This window comes from Terrapene carolina, unplaced genomic scaffold (assembly GCF_002925995.2).
Source record: "Terrapene carolina triunguis isolate 2854851 unplaced genomic scaffold, T_m_triunguis-2.0 Scaffold62, whole genome shotgun sequence".
Taxonomy (NCBI): domain Eukaryota; kingdom Metazoa; phylum Chordata; order Testudines; family Emydidae; genus Terrapene; species Terrapene triunguis.
The window spans coordinates 43395108-43411766 of record NW_020664413.1 but is presented as its reverse complement, the minus strand read 5'-3'; positions in this window follow the sequence as shown (position 1 = coordinate 43411766).

Sequence of the window (16659 nt, the reverse complement as noted above, 5' to 3'; positions counted from 1 at the left end):
CTCCTGTACTCCAACATTCTGCCCCAGCCCAGAGCCCCCTCCCAGAGCCTGCACCCTACACCCCCTCCTGCACCCCAACACTGCCCCAGCCCAGAGCCCCCTCTTGCACCCAAACTCCCTCCTAGAGCTTGTACCCCTCACCCCCTCCTGTACCCCAAACCCCTGTTCCAGGCTCAGCCCAGGCCTCCTCCCACACTGTGAACCCCTCAGCCCCAGCCCAGAACCCTCATTCCCTCCTGAACCCCAACCCTCTACCCCAGCCTGGTGAAAGTGAGTGAGGGTGGGGGAGAGCAAGAGAGAGGGAGAGAGGGAGTGAGCGGGGCAGGGCTTTGGGGAAGGAGAGGAGCCTCAGGGAAAGGGCGGGGTAGATCCTGGGTTGCTCTTAGATTCAAAAAGTGATTTTAGATATAAAAAGGTTGGTGACTACTGCCTTAAAGTAATCCAGCCTCAGGCCTCCATCCAGGTACCCACGTCAACTATGATGAAAATTTCTGTAAATCTTATTTCATCATATAAAAGAAAAGGATCGGACACATTACCTCCCAGGTTATTGAATATTCCAGATCTTACCCCAAAACACTATCCTAACATTTATTAAAAAACAAAAGAGAGCGTATGGTTAAAAGAACAATATCCATACAGACATGAGTACAATTCACTGATGTTCTGATTCATAGCAGAGATGGTGAGCTTTGTAGTTGCAAAGAGTTCTTTCAGAAATATTTCATAAGTCATAGTCCAATGTCCAAATATCATATTCAGGGCGTACCAGCGTAACTGGGACCTCCGACTTGTGACTCAAACTTCCCCTGATGAAGCCTAAGCAGATCTGAGATAACAGAATCAGGACCCAGGGAACTTTTATACAATTTCATGTCTTTTGACAAGTTGGAGTTCCTCAGGGTAATTAGCCTGACTTCGAAGGAGGTCCATCACCAGTACTTAGCTATAGAATTAACATAAGGCAATTTGCTTGTTCCTCCACCATTCACAGTATATTTCAAAGAGAGATGAATACTGAGATATCCCGTGTTTACAATTCATTTAAATACTAGGATGTTCTTTTGACCTCCTAATGATCAGAATACAGCCTAGACAGGGGCTATTGATTACATTGTCGACCCTAGTCATACATATGTAAATACACAAAAACACAAATATTATTTCCCCACGTCTTTTGAGGGTTCTTTATTTTGCAAGATGTTTAACCCTTTCTAGCCATGCGTCACAGAGATATACCTGGAGAATCCTGGCAAGTGACCCGCACACTAGAGGAAGGAGAAAAACTCCCAAAGTCACTGCCAATCTGACACTTTAGAATATAATCCAAGGTGCAATTTATGCAGGTATCATTTTACTACAGTGTCACTGCCATGTGTGGAGCTAACTACTGCAAGAGTCTGATTGTCCTGAATGGAACGACTATAGGAAGCACCATTCCTAGTAGAGGGGGCAGGAATTGGCCCTATAGTGGTAGTACTATAGTAAAATTATCTTGATCTTGTAAACAGTTATAGGAATAGTGTTTACAGCCATGAATCCTTGAGTTCCATTCAAGTCAATGAGATTATTCACACTGTTCCCAATGGGATCAAGTCCATAGTACTGTGCCATGTACTGCAGTGCTGGATTACAACATGAGAGGACTCACATATAATAAACTAATCTGGCTCTTCGTTAAAGTAACTATTTAAGATCCAGCTGCAGCTTAGTATTGCCAGCCATGTGCACACAGACTAATATCCTGGTGCTGCCATCAAACTCTTCCTCCCTGGATTCTGTGCTCCTTCCTCCAATTTCCAGGAAGGTTGCTACAAATTTAAATACTGTTCAACTCCCAGATTTTAAGGCCAGGAAGAACCATTATGATCATTTAGTCTGACCCCCTTCATAACACACTCCATAGATTTCACCCAGTGATTCCTGCGTATAGCCCAACAACCTGAGGTTGAACTAGATCTTATCTGTTGAATGAACTAGAGCAGTGTGTACTTCTGCTACAATAGCACCAGAAGGGAAAGGCCAGATCTCACACAAGCCATCACTTGTTTCTCTGATTCTCTCTTTCTGTCACAAGCAATTATTTTGCATTCCTCTGACATTTTCAGACACACACATGTTTTTGTTTTGTTTTCAGACAAAAGAAAGAAGCATGAAAAGCTGTTTGGCAGAACCAAAAGGTTAAAGATTAAATTCTCTTTGAACACATGGCACAGCTCTTCGAAGTTATTGTGCTCTCCCTACTTGTACAGGACCCCTAGTGACAACAACTGGAGTCTAATACAGGCAGAGATTGCACATAGATCTTGTGTGAGGATCAGAGAGTAAAACTTAACTCTTATACTTGGTATCTGAGAAAACAGAGATCACTGACAGCTGGGAAAACAGTAGTGTGTAACAATAGAAGGGTTACATTCACTCGATGGTCTGATCCTGCTTCCATTAATGCAGAAGCAGGAAAGAGAGAAAGAGGGAGTATGTGGGTGGGTGAATGGGTCGTTTTTGGGGGTGGGGAAAGGGGTGAAAGGGTAGTTGTGTGTGTGTGAGAGCACAATAGCTGACTTGTGGTAATGGTACAGGAAGAGAATCTAATAGCTTTTTCATAGATCCTGTGTGTCAAGTAGGAATTAAGATAAACTTCTTGAATAGATGAAATATAGCAGGCCATATTTTTTCTCTGTTAAAGCTATGTGAGCCCACTGAAATGAAATTAGTATAGAAATTTACTCAGAATACCTTTAAGTCATTTTTATACTCTTTGCTCTTCTTAATGTCTTTTATTTAATTATTAGAAAGTTGTAATAGTTCTCTTTTTGGAAACTCCACTGGCACCCACAAAGGGATCATCAATTTGATATCTATTGTAAAAAGGATCCTTTCCAAGTAAAACAATCTGGAAGGCATAAATGGCTGAGTGTATATGGCTGTCCCTTTTCCTCTGTTCTTTTTTACAGTTTGTTGTTATTCTTAGGGATGGGCAAGCTCATTTTGCCTAGTTTCAAACCCATTTGAACATTATGGGTGAAATCCTGGTCCCACTGGAAGTTTTGCCTTTGACTTCAGTGGGGTCAGGATTTCACCCTATTAATTTGAAAAGGAACACTAGGTATTTGAATGTTAGATGCAGCCTAGAACATTCTTGGGAGTCGAGTTCTGCATAGAAAGACTATGAGAAAAATCTATGGAAAAAATCATGTGGAAAATGGAATAGAGTGTGGGCAGAGTGCAAAAAATAGAAACTGTGAGGGAGAAAAAGGACCAAAGAGAAATTCTACCAAAAAAAGATAAATCTAGTATATTTAGGGATATATACCTAGGGCATTCTTTCTGCCAGCCTAGATTTTGGCATTTTGATTTTCTTCTGTCCCTGCTGTATAGTACATGTTTCTCTTTAGCTAGAAAATATTCACATTTTAAAAATTGAATACTCTTTGGTTGGAAAACATGGGTTTAAACTGGCGGGGAAAAAAGTCCCTGAAACCAAACAAATTTTTCACGCACCTCAGCCCATAAATTGTTTGCGAGGTTCTACCATCCTTAATAGAACAATATGCAGTAGAGAGACAGCATGGACACTGGAATGAGACTCAGGAGGCAACTGTCCTTGTGTGTGACAGGTAACTTCACCTCTCCATGTTTTTCTCCTCTCCCACCCTTTGTCTGTCTGGGTCTGATTAGGTTGTAAGGTCTTCTGTGCTCTCACTGTTTGTACTTTGCCTAGCACAATGGGGCTCCAATCACAGGCAGGTCCTCTAGGCACTACTGTAATGGTCACGGGGCCTGAGTAGTGTTCCAAGACCAATAACTTTGACCAGTCATCCATTGGCATCCATCTCTTACAGTATCCAAGTACCTTTTCAAACATGTTTCCTTTAAAAACGTACAAAAGCTCTGTACAGTAAGTTCATTTATTTATAAAGATAGTTTCTATCTCTGAGGTAAATTGCCTCTGATAGAGTGACTTCTTCTTTTCTGTTGAACAATGAAGTTAGTGGCACAGTATAAATGTAAGCAGAACAGATTATTGGAATGTAGTGCAAGCAAAGACTGCCTTGTGGTCCTCCATCCTTCATTTAGTTAAATCATCCTTACAAACTTTGCCTGGCTAGGCTCAAAAACTGCTTGCCCATGCTTTACTATGGTGGGGGTCATGGGCAAAATGAGTATTTTACTCAATTGTTTAAAAAGTTACTTGCCTTGAGTGAGTGGACTAGTAGAGTTTTTCAATGCTGACTGAGTTAAATATTTTTAGTAGGGCTAGTTGATTCCCCCCCTCCAAATGGTTTTTGATGAAAACATAAAATTGCTAGGAAAATTTTCATTTTTGTGAAAAAATTCTGTTTATTTTTAAATAAAAAACTGAAAGAGAATGCCCCTTGCTGAACAAACATAAAGTTTGGGTAAAAAGAATGCATTTTAGGCTAAAAATACCACAGGTTTTGTTCAGTTTTCAGAAACCAAAAATTTTTACTGAACACCAGCATTTTCACCAAAATGGTTTTCCAATACTGATTTTTTTTTTTTTTGGATTTCTGTTTTGGTTTGCACAAAAGTATCACTGTGGTTTCGTGAATTGCTAAAAACCTAGATATGGCCTCAACCCACAAAGTGAAAATCCAAACGTTCCCAAAGTTTTGGAATATTTGGGTCTGTGAGTACTAGTTCAGGGCCATTTCTATTTAAAGAACAAAACAAAATAAAAATCTATTTGGTCAAATCATTCTTGGGGTAACTATATTGTTTACCTACGTAAAAGTCTGCTCCGTGTTTTGACTGAAATGCATGAAATTCTCATAGAATTTCTTCATACATTTAAACTAGACAACATAATGTGAGGAAGTAATACATATCTATATATGGAAACTACTTGCAGGATTAGTCTCTGAAAGATGATTGTTTTCTTCTTGTTTACACGCTTGATCCCTCTGTGGGTTGTCATAAATTCAGAGCATGTAGACCAATACAGATTAGTTACTGTGCCATTGTCTCGCCTCATGCAATTGTTATACTTAATTGGTCAGTCAGAATACCAGATAAAAGTAAATCACTTTTGTCAATATTTGTGTAAGGAGAGAGAGATTGAAATGGCTGTTGCTAGCCCTCATTGGTAATAGAGGACTAGACTTCCCGATGTGTCAATGCCTGCCTTTTGTTAATCGAAATAAGTGTGATCATTAAGCTTTGGCCTCATTAAGTTTTATGAATCACTCTTAAATAAAGTTCCATGCCCGTTTACAATATTGCTGAGAAAATTATAAGATAATAAATTGTGTCCATAAAAGAAACAAAGGGGCGGGTTGCCATATATGAGCAACCATCTCTGCTTCTTATGTAAACACTGATAGATTCTGGCTTCCTACTGAAGATAGCTTAGGCTAGGTCTACACTACAGCGGGGTTCCGACCTAAGATACGCAACTTCAGCTACGTGAATACCGTAGCTGAAGTTGCGTATTTTAGGTCGGCTTACCTGGCGGTGAGGACGGGGGAAAGCCGACCGCTGCCGCGCTGCCGCCGACTCCGCTGCCGCCTCTTGTCGAGGTGGATTTCCGGAGTCGACGGCAGAGCGATCAGGGATCGATTTTACCGCGTCCTCACGAGACGCGGTAAGTCGATCCCCGATAAACCGATTGCTACCCGCCAGATCGGCGGGGAGTGAAGACGTAGCCTAAGGGAAAAAGAGGAGGAGGGGATAATTATGCCCATAAGAAAACTGCTTGCTTAGCTGGGCCCCCTGCTCCTGCCACAAGGTCCAGCCACTTGTTTCTACAATGGAGCTAACTTCCAAATGGTGGGCTAAGAAGTACAGTGTGTACAGAGCCCTTGTAATTTTGTGGAGCTTCATTGCCAGTTTCTGCAGCAAGAGCAGATTCTTCAACAGATATTTATAGCCACTGGCATCTGTGCAGCAACTGCAACGTGTGCTGTAAGGATATGTTGCCGACTGCAGCACTTCAGAGAAACCTAACACATTCTGTCCTTTTTTGAGCCATGTTCCTGTTTCCTTTCATGACTCTTATGATGCTGGTCAGGCTAAAGACACAGTGCTGCTCCCAAATCAAGTTCCAAAACGTCACTTCCAAAATGGAGTATCAGGTAGGAAGAGAATGGAATCCACTCAGGTGGAGACCTCCTATTCACAACACTTGGAGGGGGGAGGGGATGTGTGAGAGAAGGCAGCCCTTCATTCCAACATCCTTCACCCACTTGGAGTGAAAGGGAGTCGAAGGTGTTCAGCTCATTTGCAGGTCAAGCTCTAAATTAGGAAATATTAGATTGCTGAGATGTCATTATTCATTATCCCTCCTAAACCCTCTGCCACTTTGGGGGGCTCTCTGCACCCAAAGAACAGTGCAGCTAACTAGAGTGCACTGCCAAAGTGGGCCACGATGCCAGGTGGTAAACACTCCCTGCATGAAATTAAGCATAGTTCTGTGCAAGCTCCTGGAACAGCCTCATAGGGTGTGTGTTTTTTTAGGGTGATCACGGGATAGGGCATAATTAAATGGCTCCTCCAGTTAACCTCCTCCTACCCCCAATGCAGGATGGGATGTGAAAAAGGCTAAAGAGGATCCTCCTCTTTTTGCCCCCATTAATTTCTCTACAGCCCAATGGAGTTATCTGGGATGCGGTCAGAATCTGGAGACTCTGCGGGTCCCACGTGAGAGGAAACACCGATTCTGAGGTACATGGAAATACTTTGGGATGTTGCATAAGACAAGTTCCACTGTTGTGGTTAGTATTTTTTTAACACACCACCTGCTAAGGTAATGCTGCAGAGCAATTTTAAACAATAGAAAAAAAGGATTATAAAGTGCTCACAAAGACATTTTCTAACAGCACAGGGTATAATATCCCTAGCCATTTAGATACACGTGTGTTGAAATTCTTGCACTAATAGGGAGAACTCTTCATTTTGTTGTTCTCCCTTTTGTCAAAATAAAAGCTGCTTCTTACTGAAAAGTTAATGGCTGTTTCCCAAAACCTGTCACTTTTTGCATAAGTGTTGCTAGAGTATAAAGTTGTTCAAATTCTCTCTGTGGCTCTCTGGGACTACTGTTCTCATGATGGCATGTGAAGCAAGCTAGACTCTAGCTCCGAGAATGTACAGGGGAGTGCAAACTTTGCCCAACCTAGGGCATTGCATATTGTCAGTTTGCTGGGAGCCTGACATAGGACCTACCTGGTACAAATTAGAATATTTGCAACTTCTTCCTTCATTGCTATGGAGGTTAGAACTCTGGAGTGTATAGGTCCCAGCATGCAATTCTTCATCTTGATCCAAGTGGTCATGTCTTAATCTGAAAGATTTGGGGTCTCCGCTGGCTGCAAATGTAAAGATGCAAAATATAATGTTCTTTTGTACCCAGAGAATAATTTATCTTACGCTCCTGAGACGTCTCCCATTGTTTTCTGATTTATTTGCTCTAATCAAGAGACTTTGCTCACACAACATCTTACATTTGAGCCGTGAAGTGTAGAAGGGGTTGACTGATGCAGGAATTACATTAGATAATAACACAGGGTAAAATTCCCCAATGCTGCCTTTCCTTGCAATCCCAAGGAGTCAAACCACATCTTGAACCAATAGGGCAGAGGATGGGCAGATGAATCTGAAGATGTTCAAGTGCAGGTTATAGCTGCAAGGTTTAAAAAAAACCAAAAACCTTTAACCACAGTTTGCTTCACAATGTGATGACATCCCAACATCAGCCCAGTAGAGCACAAACTCCAAGCAGTAAGCACAGGTGCTAAGAGAAAACCAGTCATATGGAAATTTAGCTTCCTCTCTTTTTCCCAAGACTGCAATGATTGGACTCCTAAGCGCTTCTTAGCCAGCCATTTTCCCATGGAAATTGCCCTCTGCTGCCACTCACATGCCAGGGTAACTCCGTAACATGGATTATTCTGGGGTGAAGATGAAACCTTGTGCTGTCATGATGCAAATATCATCTCACAACTCCAAGTCTGCTAAACCCAAGCTTTCATTTGGCAGACGCTTACTGTATCGGTTTGAATTAGCTTAAACCCCCACCACCCTGAGAACTGTGTACTTACCCTTACCCTGGAGTACTAACCATGAGGCTTGATGTCTATTGGTCTAAAGCAGGGGTAGGCAATCTTTCAGAAGTAGTGTGCTGAGTCTTCATTTATTCACTCTGATTTAAGGTTTCGCATGCCAATCATACATTTTAATGTTTTTAGAAGGTCTCTTTCTATGTCTATAATATATAACTAAATATTGTTGTATGTAAAGTAAATAAGGTTTTTAAAATGCTTAAGAAGTTTCATTTAAAATTAAATTAAAATGCAGAGCCTCCCGGACCGGTGGCCAGGACCCAGGCAGTGTGAGTGCCACTGAAAATCAGCTTGCGTGCCGCCTTCGGCACACGTGCCATAGGTTGCCTACCCCTGTTCTAAAGAGAGCTATAACGTAAAGAACTAATAACTCAAGTGAGGCCAACTGATATATGACCCTGGATGACAAATATTGAAACTAACCTGTGCTCATTTTTATTTTTGCTGGTTTATTCCGCCACTGACTAATTCAAACTTTAGCCTTAGAATAAGCAATCGCATTAGCCAGAATGAAGTCATTGCAGAGATGAATAACACAGCTCATTTTTTTAAAATAGTTGTGATGGGTTGGACCCCCTGGGATGTCACCTGGTGTGTTGGGATGCCACTGAGGCAGACTATTCTGCCAGCCTGGGCCCCTTTTTACCTGGTCTTGCCGGGTTAGGCTTCCCAGCCTTTTCCAGCCAAGCACACAGGCAGGGCCACACCCAGCTGCACAGAGAGACAGAGATCCACTCTGGGAAGGCTCAGCTTAAGGGGTTTGCCACAGCACCCAGATATCCACCCTCCCCCCTTGGAGTGCAAACCCAACATTATATGAAATTCACCTCTTCCCTCAATGTGGAGGAGGGTTCTCATGCCCCCAGTTAGAAATCACATAAACTGGGTTATATTGTAAACCAGAAACAAATGTATTAACTATAACAGGTGTGTTTTAAGTAGTTAAGGAGGTAGCAAACAGAACAAGGCAGATTACTAAGCAAGTAAAATCAAACAGACAAACTAAGCTTAATACACTAAAGAAACTGGTTACATGTAAGTTCTCACCCTAAATGTGGTTCTAATAATCTTCTTCATGGCCAGACGCCCTTCCAGCCTAGGTCCAGTTCTTTCCCCCAGTTCAGTCTTAGTTGTTTCTAGCAGTCATCTTGGGTGGGGTAGCAGGGGAGAACTGACGACCTGGATTATCTCACTCCCCACCCTTAAATAGGATTTGCATAAGACGGGAGTCCTTTGTTTCCTAGTTTGACATACCCCCCCCCAACTTCTCGTGGAAAAGTACAGAATTCAAGATGGGTTCCAGTATCAGGTGACATGGTCACATGCCTCTGTAGGGCCCTTGTAGCCATTCTTCACAGGCTGACCCACATGTTCACAGGAAGACTTTTACAGTCCATTATCTCTTGCTGATAGGCCCTCAGCACTGTCGGGCTTTTTCATTGTACCTGAAGTGTTAGCAGGGGGTGTCACCCAATGTAACATAGTTGAAATATAGATACATAGTCAATATTCCTAATTTCTGATACAGAAATGATACATGCATACAAATAGGATAATCATATTTAGTAAATCAATTGGGTTTGTTTAGTCTGGAAAAGAGAAGACTGAGAGGGTACATAACAGTTTTCAAATACATAAAAGGTGATTACAAGGAGGAGGGAGAAGAATTGTTCTTAACTTCTGAGGATAGGACAAGAAGCAATGGGCTTAAATTGCAGCAAGGGAGGTTTAGGTTGGACATTAGGAAAAACTTCCTAACTGTCAGGGTGGTTAAGCACTGGAATAAATTGCCTAGGGAGGTTGTGGAATCTCCATCATTGGAGATTTTTAAGAGCAGATTAGACAAACACCTGTCAGGAATGGTCTAGATAATACTTAGTCCTGCCATGAGTGCACCTGGACTAGATGATCTCTCAAGGTCCCTTCCAGTTCTATATGATAGTTATCCATGAGTACCAGTTAAGTGACCAACATGATAGAGTTTTATAACTTGAGACGCAGAAATTATTTAATGAGTGGGCAATGCATACATTAAAAAACCTAAGTACTAGCAAAATTATTTCACCATTGTTAAAGCCCATTTAATCATTTCCATTGAGGATATTTTACTCACCTGCACAAAAAAGCTACTTTAGTCATTTGCTGAAGTCAATCTTCACCTAATGGTATGTAAGCATGAAAACAGATATAAATGTAATTTAAAGACACGAGGTGAGTGGGGTAATATCTTTTATTGGACCAGCTTCTGTTGGTGAAAGATATGAGCTTTTGAAAACTTGACTCTTTCACTAACAGAATTTAGTCTAATAAAAGTTATTACCTCCCCTACCTTGTCTCTCTAATATCAGAGGACCAACATGGCCACAACACTGCAAACAAAAATATAATTTGTCATTCGATTTAATATTCAAAAGCTTCTGGAATTATCTTACTTTGTCAACCTTTCACTTAACCATCTCACAGAAGAAACACAGACTTTTTCTTTTACATTTCTAATTCTCCACACTACATGAAACTTTATGCTGTAGCCCAAAATGTCTTGAGGGGAAAAGATGCTGGTAATATAGCACGTGGCTACAGGTGAGACTGTGCCACAAAGTTCAGAACCAAAGTTTAGAGGGGTTCCATTTTGGGGATTTTATTAGGGCCTGTGAAATTTATGGGCTTGATCCTGAACTATTAAAGTCAACAGGAGTTATGTCATTGACTTCTGTGAGACCAGGAGCAGGCCTCAGATCTGGCTCTGTTTCAGCCATCTCTTCACATGACCAATTATAGTTATTCCTGTCACATTCTTTAATTACAGTTCAAAGATGCAGGCCAAAGGAAACACTGAAAACATTTCCAACAATCCAAAAACAATATGTTCTTTTTAAATTATACATTTGTTTACTGTATTTTAATTACACTACTGATAATAAAATAAATTACTCATATGGAAATTGATTAATAAGAAACCACACACTGAAGTAACTGACCAAAATACAAGACACCAAAAAAATAATTCTAACAACATTATATTACCTGTTTTTCATTGCCTTTCAGAAGCTGGCATGTGGTAATAGCATATATTTATTACATTTATATTAGTAAACATTAAATACACAGTGTGTGTTTGACCTAAGTGACTATTTAATGTAAATTATTCAAATCTAATCTCAAAAGGATGTCATGTTTCTCATTGCTGTATATGTGGTTCAGACAAATGAGTCTGTCCTATTACTGTTATCTTTGCATTGATCAAGAAAGGAATTTCTGTACTGAGGGATTATACATACTTAGTAAAGGTTTGTTTGGGTCAAGATATTTTTACCAACATCCTTCTTCCCTCTCAAAAGAATGACTGAACTAGCCAGCTGAGAAACTAGTAAAATAAGGAGAGGAAGAATGATGTAGTAAACAAAGCTGTTTTTACATCACTATATTAAAAATACGCAAATATTACTGTGTAACTTACATTTGCGTGCTATTTCTTAGCCCAAATAAACGTTATGGTATCTATATTTCAATAATTTGCCTTAATACGCCACTCTTTATGATAGTACAAGCCTATTGTGTCTTTTGCTCTATACACAACAAACATTATATGAAGGAGCCACACTGGCACACTGAGGTCCAAATAACGGTGTTTATTAATTATATATACAACGTGCAAAGCCTAGCTACTTGAATACACTGCTGCTCTGAGAGGGCTCCGGAGGCTTCTGAATCACAGAGAAGAGGGAGACTCGTTAGAAGGCTCACAGACTATTTAAAGGGAATATTGCCTAATTCATATACACTGCAAAACCCAAATGCATATTGTGGTTATGCCTTTCTGCAGAGATGGGGATAGATGGGAGTTCTGTATACAAATGTGATAGAAAAGAGAGTGTTATAAGCAGGGAGATCAAAGCCTCCATGACAGAATAGGTTCAGTCTTACATTATTTGCCTGCTTCTCCCTCCCTGGAAAGGTCTTGGTCTTTGGAGTGTTTTCACAGCATTGCCACACCAGGTCTCATTTGGCAGCATGGACCTGATTTTCTATTCTGCTGTGAGCCCTGTGTATTCCTCCATTGGCAGAATGGCCATAGAGAGTGCAGAACTAGCTGTCAGTGGTAGAAGGGAATTCACTGTTTTGTTTAGAGCCAGAGGATTGATTCTACATTTTCCAGCCCTACCAACCTGCAGTGTAAGCGCAGAAAGCAGTAGGGGACAGAAAGACGGTGGCATAGCTGGAGTGCATTGGGCTCCATCTGCTCTCACTGCCCATGGCTACTAGGGGGTTATGATCAGCATGAATGTAAGTTACAGCAATCCAGGCAACCCATAGGGGCTGGGCAAGCCTCACAACAACTGCAGAAGATGGGAGGTGCCCAGATGCCTCCACTATTGTCTCTCCGCAATCCCGTTGCTGACCCAAGCAACAGAGATTTGAGTTCCAGGTCTTGGATAGTTGCTTATGCTTCAGAGGAAGGTGAATAAAACCAACCACAATGCATTTGGTCAATTGTGCAAAACTATGCTATGGGAGGATATTTCTTCTGAACCCCTGCTGGCCATGAGTTTTTGTCTTGAAGCATGAAGTCTGATAGCACTGACAGTTTTTATCCCAGCTAATGTAACTGCAGAGGCTGGGCTTATTCTTTCAGACTATGAATTTTTTAAAAAAAAATCACAGAGGGTAGTAACAGATGGCGGTTGCTCAGGTTGGGGAATTTTAGCACTCGTGGAGGGGGCGCTCTGAATAATGACAAAAGAAGAAATAATCAACTTTCATATAAATATTTTGCAAACTTTATTTCTAGCCAACAACAAAGGAACAATGTTTTGACTATAACCTTCAGCAGCAGCTGAGACCGTGTTTGTTTTCTTTTGCATTTGGAAATAAAATGTGCATTATTAATTATGAAAAGCACTCATGTAGCATCAAAATAAACTGAACATCTCGTCTCAGTTTCTTTCTACTGGACTAGTAATCAGTGTGACTAAAGGTTCACAGTTGTAGGCAGCATGTGAGGCAGGAGCCTCATGAAAATCATAAAAAACAATAGAATCTGAAGAGTTCACCGTTATGATCCCATCTTTAAAAACTCATGTCTTCCTGTCTCCCACAGAGTAACCACAAGCTAGAACACTATATTCATGTGGTTCTGTGGGATGCTGAAAGTTCGCTCTTCATCATTTGTATGCCTTAAGAAGAGACCATAGCTAGGTTTGACATAGCATACTTCTGGCCCTACTACTTGCTTGCTGGGTGATTCCACTTACACATCTTGTATGTATAAGGCAATTTATGTGCTAAGAATTATTAGTAAAGGCATTAACGCTGAAGTTAGAAGGAGTCTCCTCTTTCTTCCTTCCCCTCCCCCCAATTTCCTTTATATGTATATGAATCCTTTGCAAACTGGTTTACAGAGTTATGATCCAATAAAGATTATGACTGAACAGGATAGACTGCAAGAAATCTCTGTCATTCCTTAATATCAAAGGATGGAGGCCTCACCTACAGGGAAGCTGTTTTTATTTCTCTTATGACAGTACCCTTTGGCCCCAGTCAGGATTATCGCCTCATTCTACTGGACACTGTGCAAACATATATAGAAAGAATGGGGTCAATTCACACACAAGGAGCAGCTCCCAATCTATTGGTAGGCCAGTCAGAAGATTTGCATACATGTAGCTAATAGGAAATATCTCAACCATTTATACTGTAAACTATTTGGGGCAGGGACTTTTTGTTATGTGTTTGTACAGCGCCTAACACAGTGGAGTCCTGATCCATGACTATGTCTCCTAGAAACCACTGCAATACAAATAAATAATAATAGCTACACACCCCCATATTTTTACTCTGATTAGTACTGGTTGACTGGAAGAAATATTTGACAAGTATTGTTTTATATACATTTCACTAAATTCATCGTATAAATTATTCAACAAGGGTACTCTTATATTATTCAACAGTTCCATCAACTAGGTGAAAAATGGAAAAAAAAATAATTGAATACTTTTCTCAAAAATATCACAAATTTGACAAATTGTTTGTCAAATATTATTCATCTAGTTCTTACACCAAGGATATTTATAGTGATGCCATGGCCAATATTAGCTGACCAAATGAATCCATCTATATACAAAGTAACCACAAATCTGTATTTCTAATTAAAAGAATGGTCAACAGTACTGTAATGTGCTATTAAATCTCATTAGAATTTACACACAATCCCAGGTCACCTGTATGTGAAGAGACCAAAAATAATACTGCTGAAGATCAGATCAATGTATTAGCCTTGTTCCACATCCTGCAGCCCGTATTTCAGCATTGTGTAGTAAGGAATGCAAGAGTTGCCTCAGAAGGAAAAATTTCATGTATAAATTGATGACAATCTTAGCTGAAACAACTTGTACTCTTCAGCACAGAGGGTATGATCTAAACACTATTGAAGTAAATGAAAAGAGTTCGATTGAGATCAGCAGCTTTAGGTCAGGCCCTGACAGCTGGGTAGTCACCAGGGTGTTGTCTGGCTACACGTTGTGGGTTTTTTTTTTTCCCTTCAAGTCTGTCACTTAAATCAGAGATACAAATGTAAAATGTAGCAGTCAGGAACATTATGTGAGTCTGTGACACTGCCTAAAGGGCTTAGCATCCATAAAGCAATGAATAGGTTTATACAGAGGTATCACAATAGTATTTTCATCCTTGACAAGAGCCACATTCATATATTGTTCAAGTTACATAAAGGGTATCTATTTTACTTCAGATCCATATTTTGGGATTTGAAAAAGAACATAAGTCCATTTAAACATTCACAAACTAGAAAATATCTTGGACCAGATCCTCATCTGGTGTAAATTGACATGGCTCCTGTTCTATTGACCTACACTGATTTACACCAGCCAAGAAGCAAGCCCCGAGTGTCAGTTAATTGGACACTAAATAACTTCACACATCTGGGATGAGCAAAATAAGTTATTAAAAAATTATTTTGCACAACTATGCAGGAGCGAATGCCTTGCAATGGAAACTGTCTCTTCAAATTGTGAACTGAGGCTGCAGTGTTTTCTCCTGTGGTGTCTTGCATTTCTTGGGAAGGATGTACATTTCACATACAGATTTTTTAATATGTCATGACAGTTAGGCTGCACCAGCCCAAAGGCTAGCATTACATATTCATAACATATGTAAACTGCCAGTGTCCAAAAGTGGGTGGCTCATTTCTCCAACATATACGTACAACATGCCACAGAAAATTGCAACGCCTATTCTATGATGTTACAATGAAGGGGGGTTCCAAAGAGGATGGAGCTCGGCTGTTCTCAGTGGTGGCAGATGACAGAACAAGGAGCAATGGTCTCAAGTTGCAGTGGGGGAGGTCTAGGTTGGATATTAGGAAACACTATTTCACTAGGAGGGTGGTGAAGCACTGGAATGCGTTACCTAGGGAGGTGGTGGAGTCTCCTTCCTTGGAGGTTTTTAAGGCCCGGCTTGACAAAGCCCTGGCTGGGATGATTTAGTTGGGAATTGGTCCTGCTTTGAGCAGGGGGTTGGACTAGATGACCTCCTGAGGTCCCTTCCAACCCTGATATTCTATGATTCTATGATATCAGCTATCACTCAGCAATAAAATCTAGTGTTTGATGCTTTCTACTTAACTGATATTGAAAACAGAAAGTCAGTGGGATTTAAGCATAGGTTTAAGAGCTTTGCTGACTCAAGGTCTCATTGACTTACCCCATTTTACATAGGATGGAAGTCTGCGGGGCTGTTATAGCTGGGTATTAGAGAGTCAAGGTGGGTGAGGTGGTATCTTTTATTGGAGCAACTCTGTTGGTGAGAGAGATAAGCTTTTGAGCTACACAGAACTCTTCTTCAGGTCTGAGAAAGTACTCAGAGAGTCATAACTAACTACCAGGTACAATTGTTTAGCATAGGAAGATATCACATATTCTAAGGGGTCATTCAAGTGTCTTGAGAAGTTCTGAATTTAGGCTTTCAAGCTCAACTTTTGACGGTGTTGTGCAGGTTTCCTTTGAGGATGAGAACGGAGAGGTAAGATATGGAGTGCTTGTTCTGTGAAAAGTGTTCACCCACAGGTGGTGGTGTGTTTTTGTCTTTTATCATTTTTCTGTGTGAGTTCATTCGAGAGTGCAGTGATTGGTTTCATGCACAGAAGTTGGCCCAATAAAAAACATCACCTCACCCAACTTATCTCTAGGAAGTCTATGGCAGAGCTGGAAATTGAACCCTCCTGAATCTTAGTCCGGTGTCTTAATCCTAAACTCATCCTTCTTCTCTGCCACGTTTATAATCACCTTCACAAAGGCAAAGGAAAGAATTGGATTGCAGGGCTAAGTTTTTTTTTCTTCAAATATGTTGGAGAAAAGTTCCAGTCTTAAAACACTTCACCAAGTAAAAATGAACATTGCCACACATGTATGGCAGAGAATATGCTACCAGCATACCACAGCTCATCTCCGCTGGATTTTAAGGCAATTTGGATGAACAGTTTGACTATTTATAAAACAGGATCACCACTGTCTGGCTATTATATTTTCTTTTTAATCAGACTCTTACAAAAACATTGACTCTCTTTAGA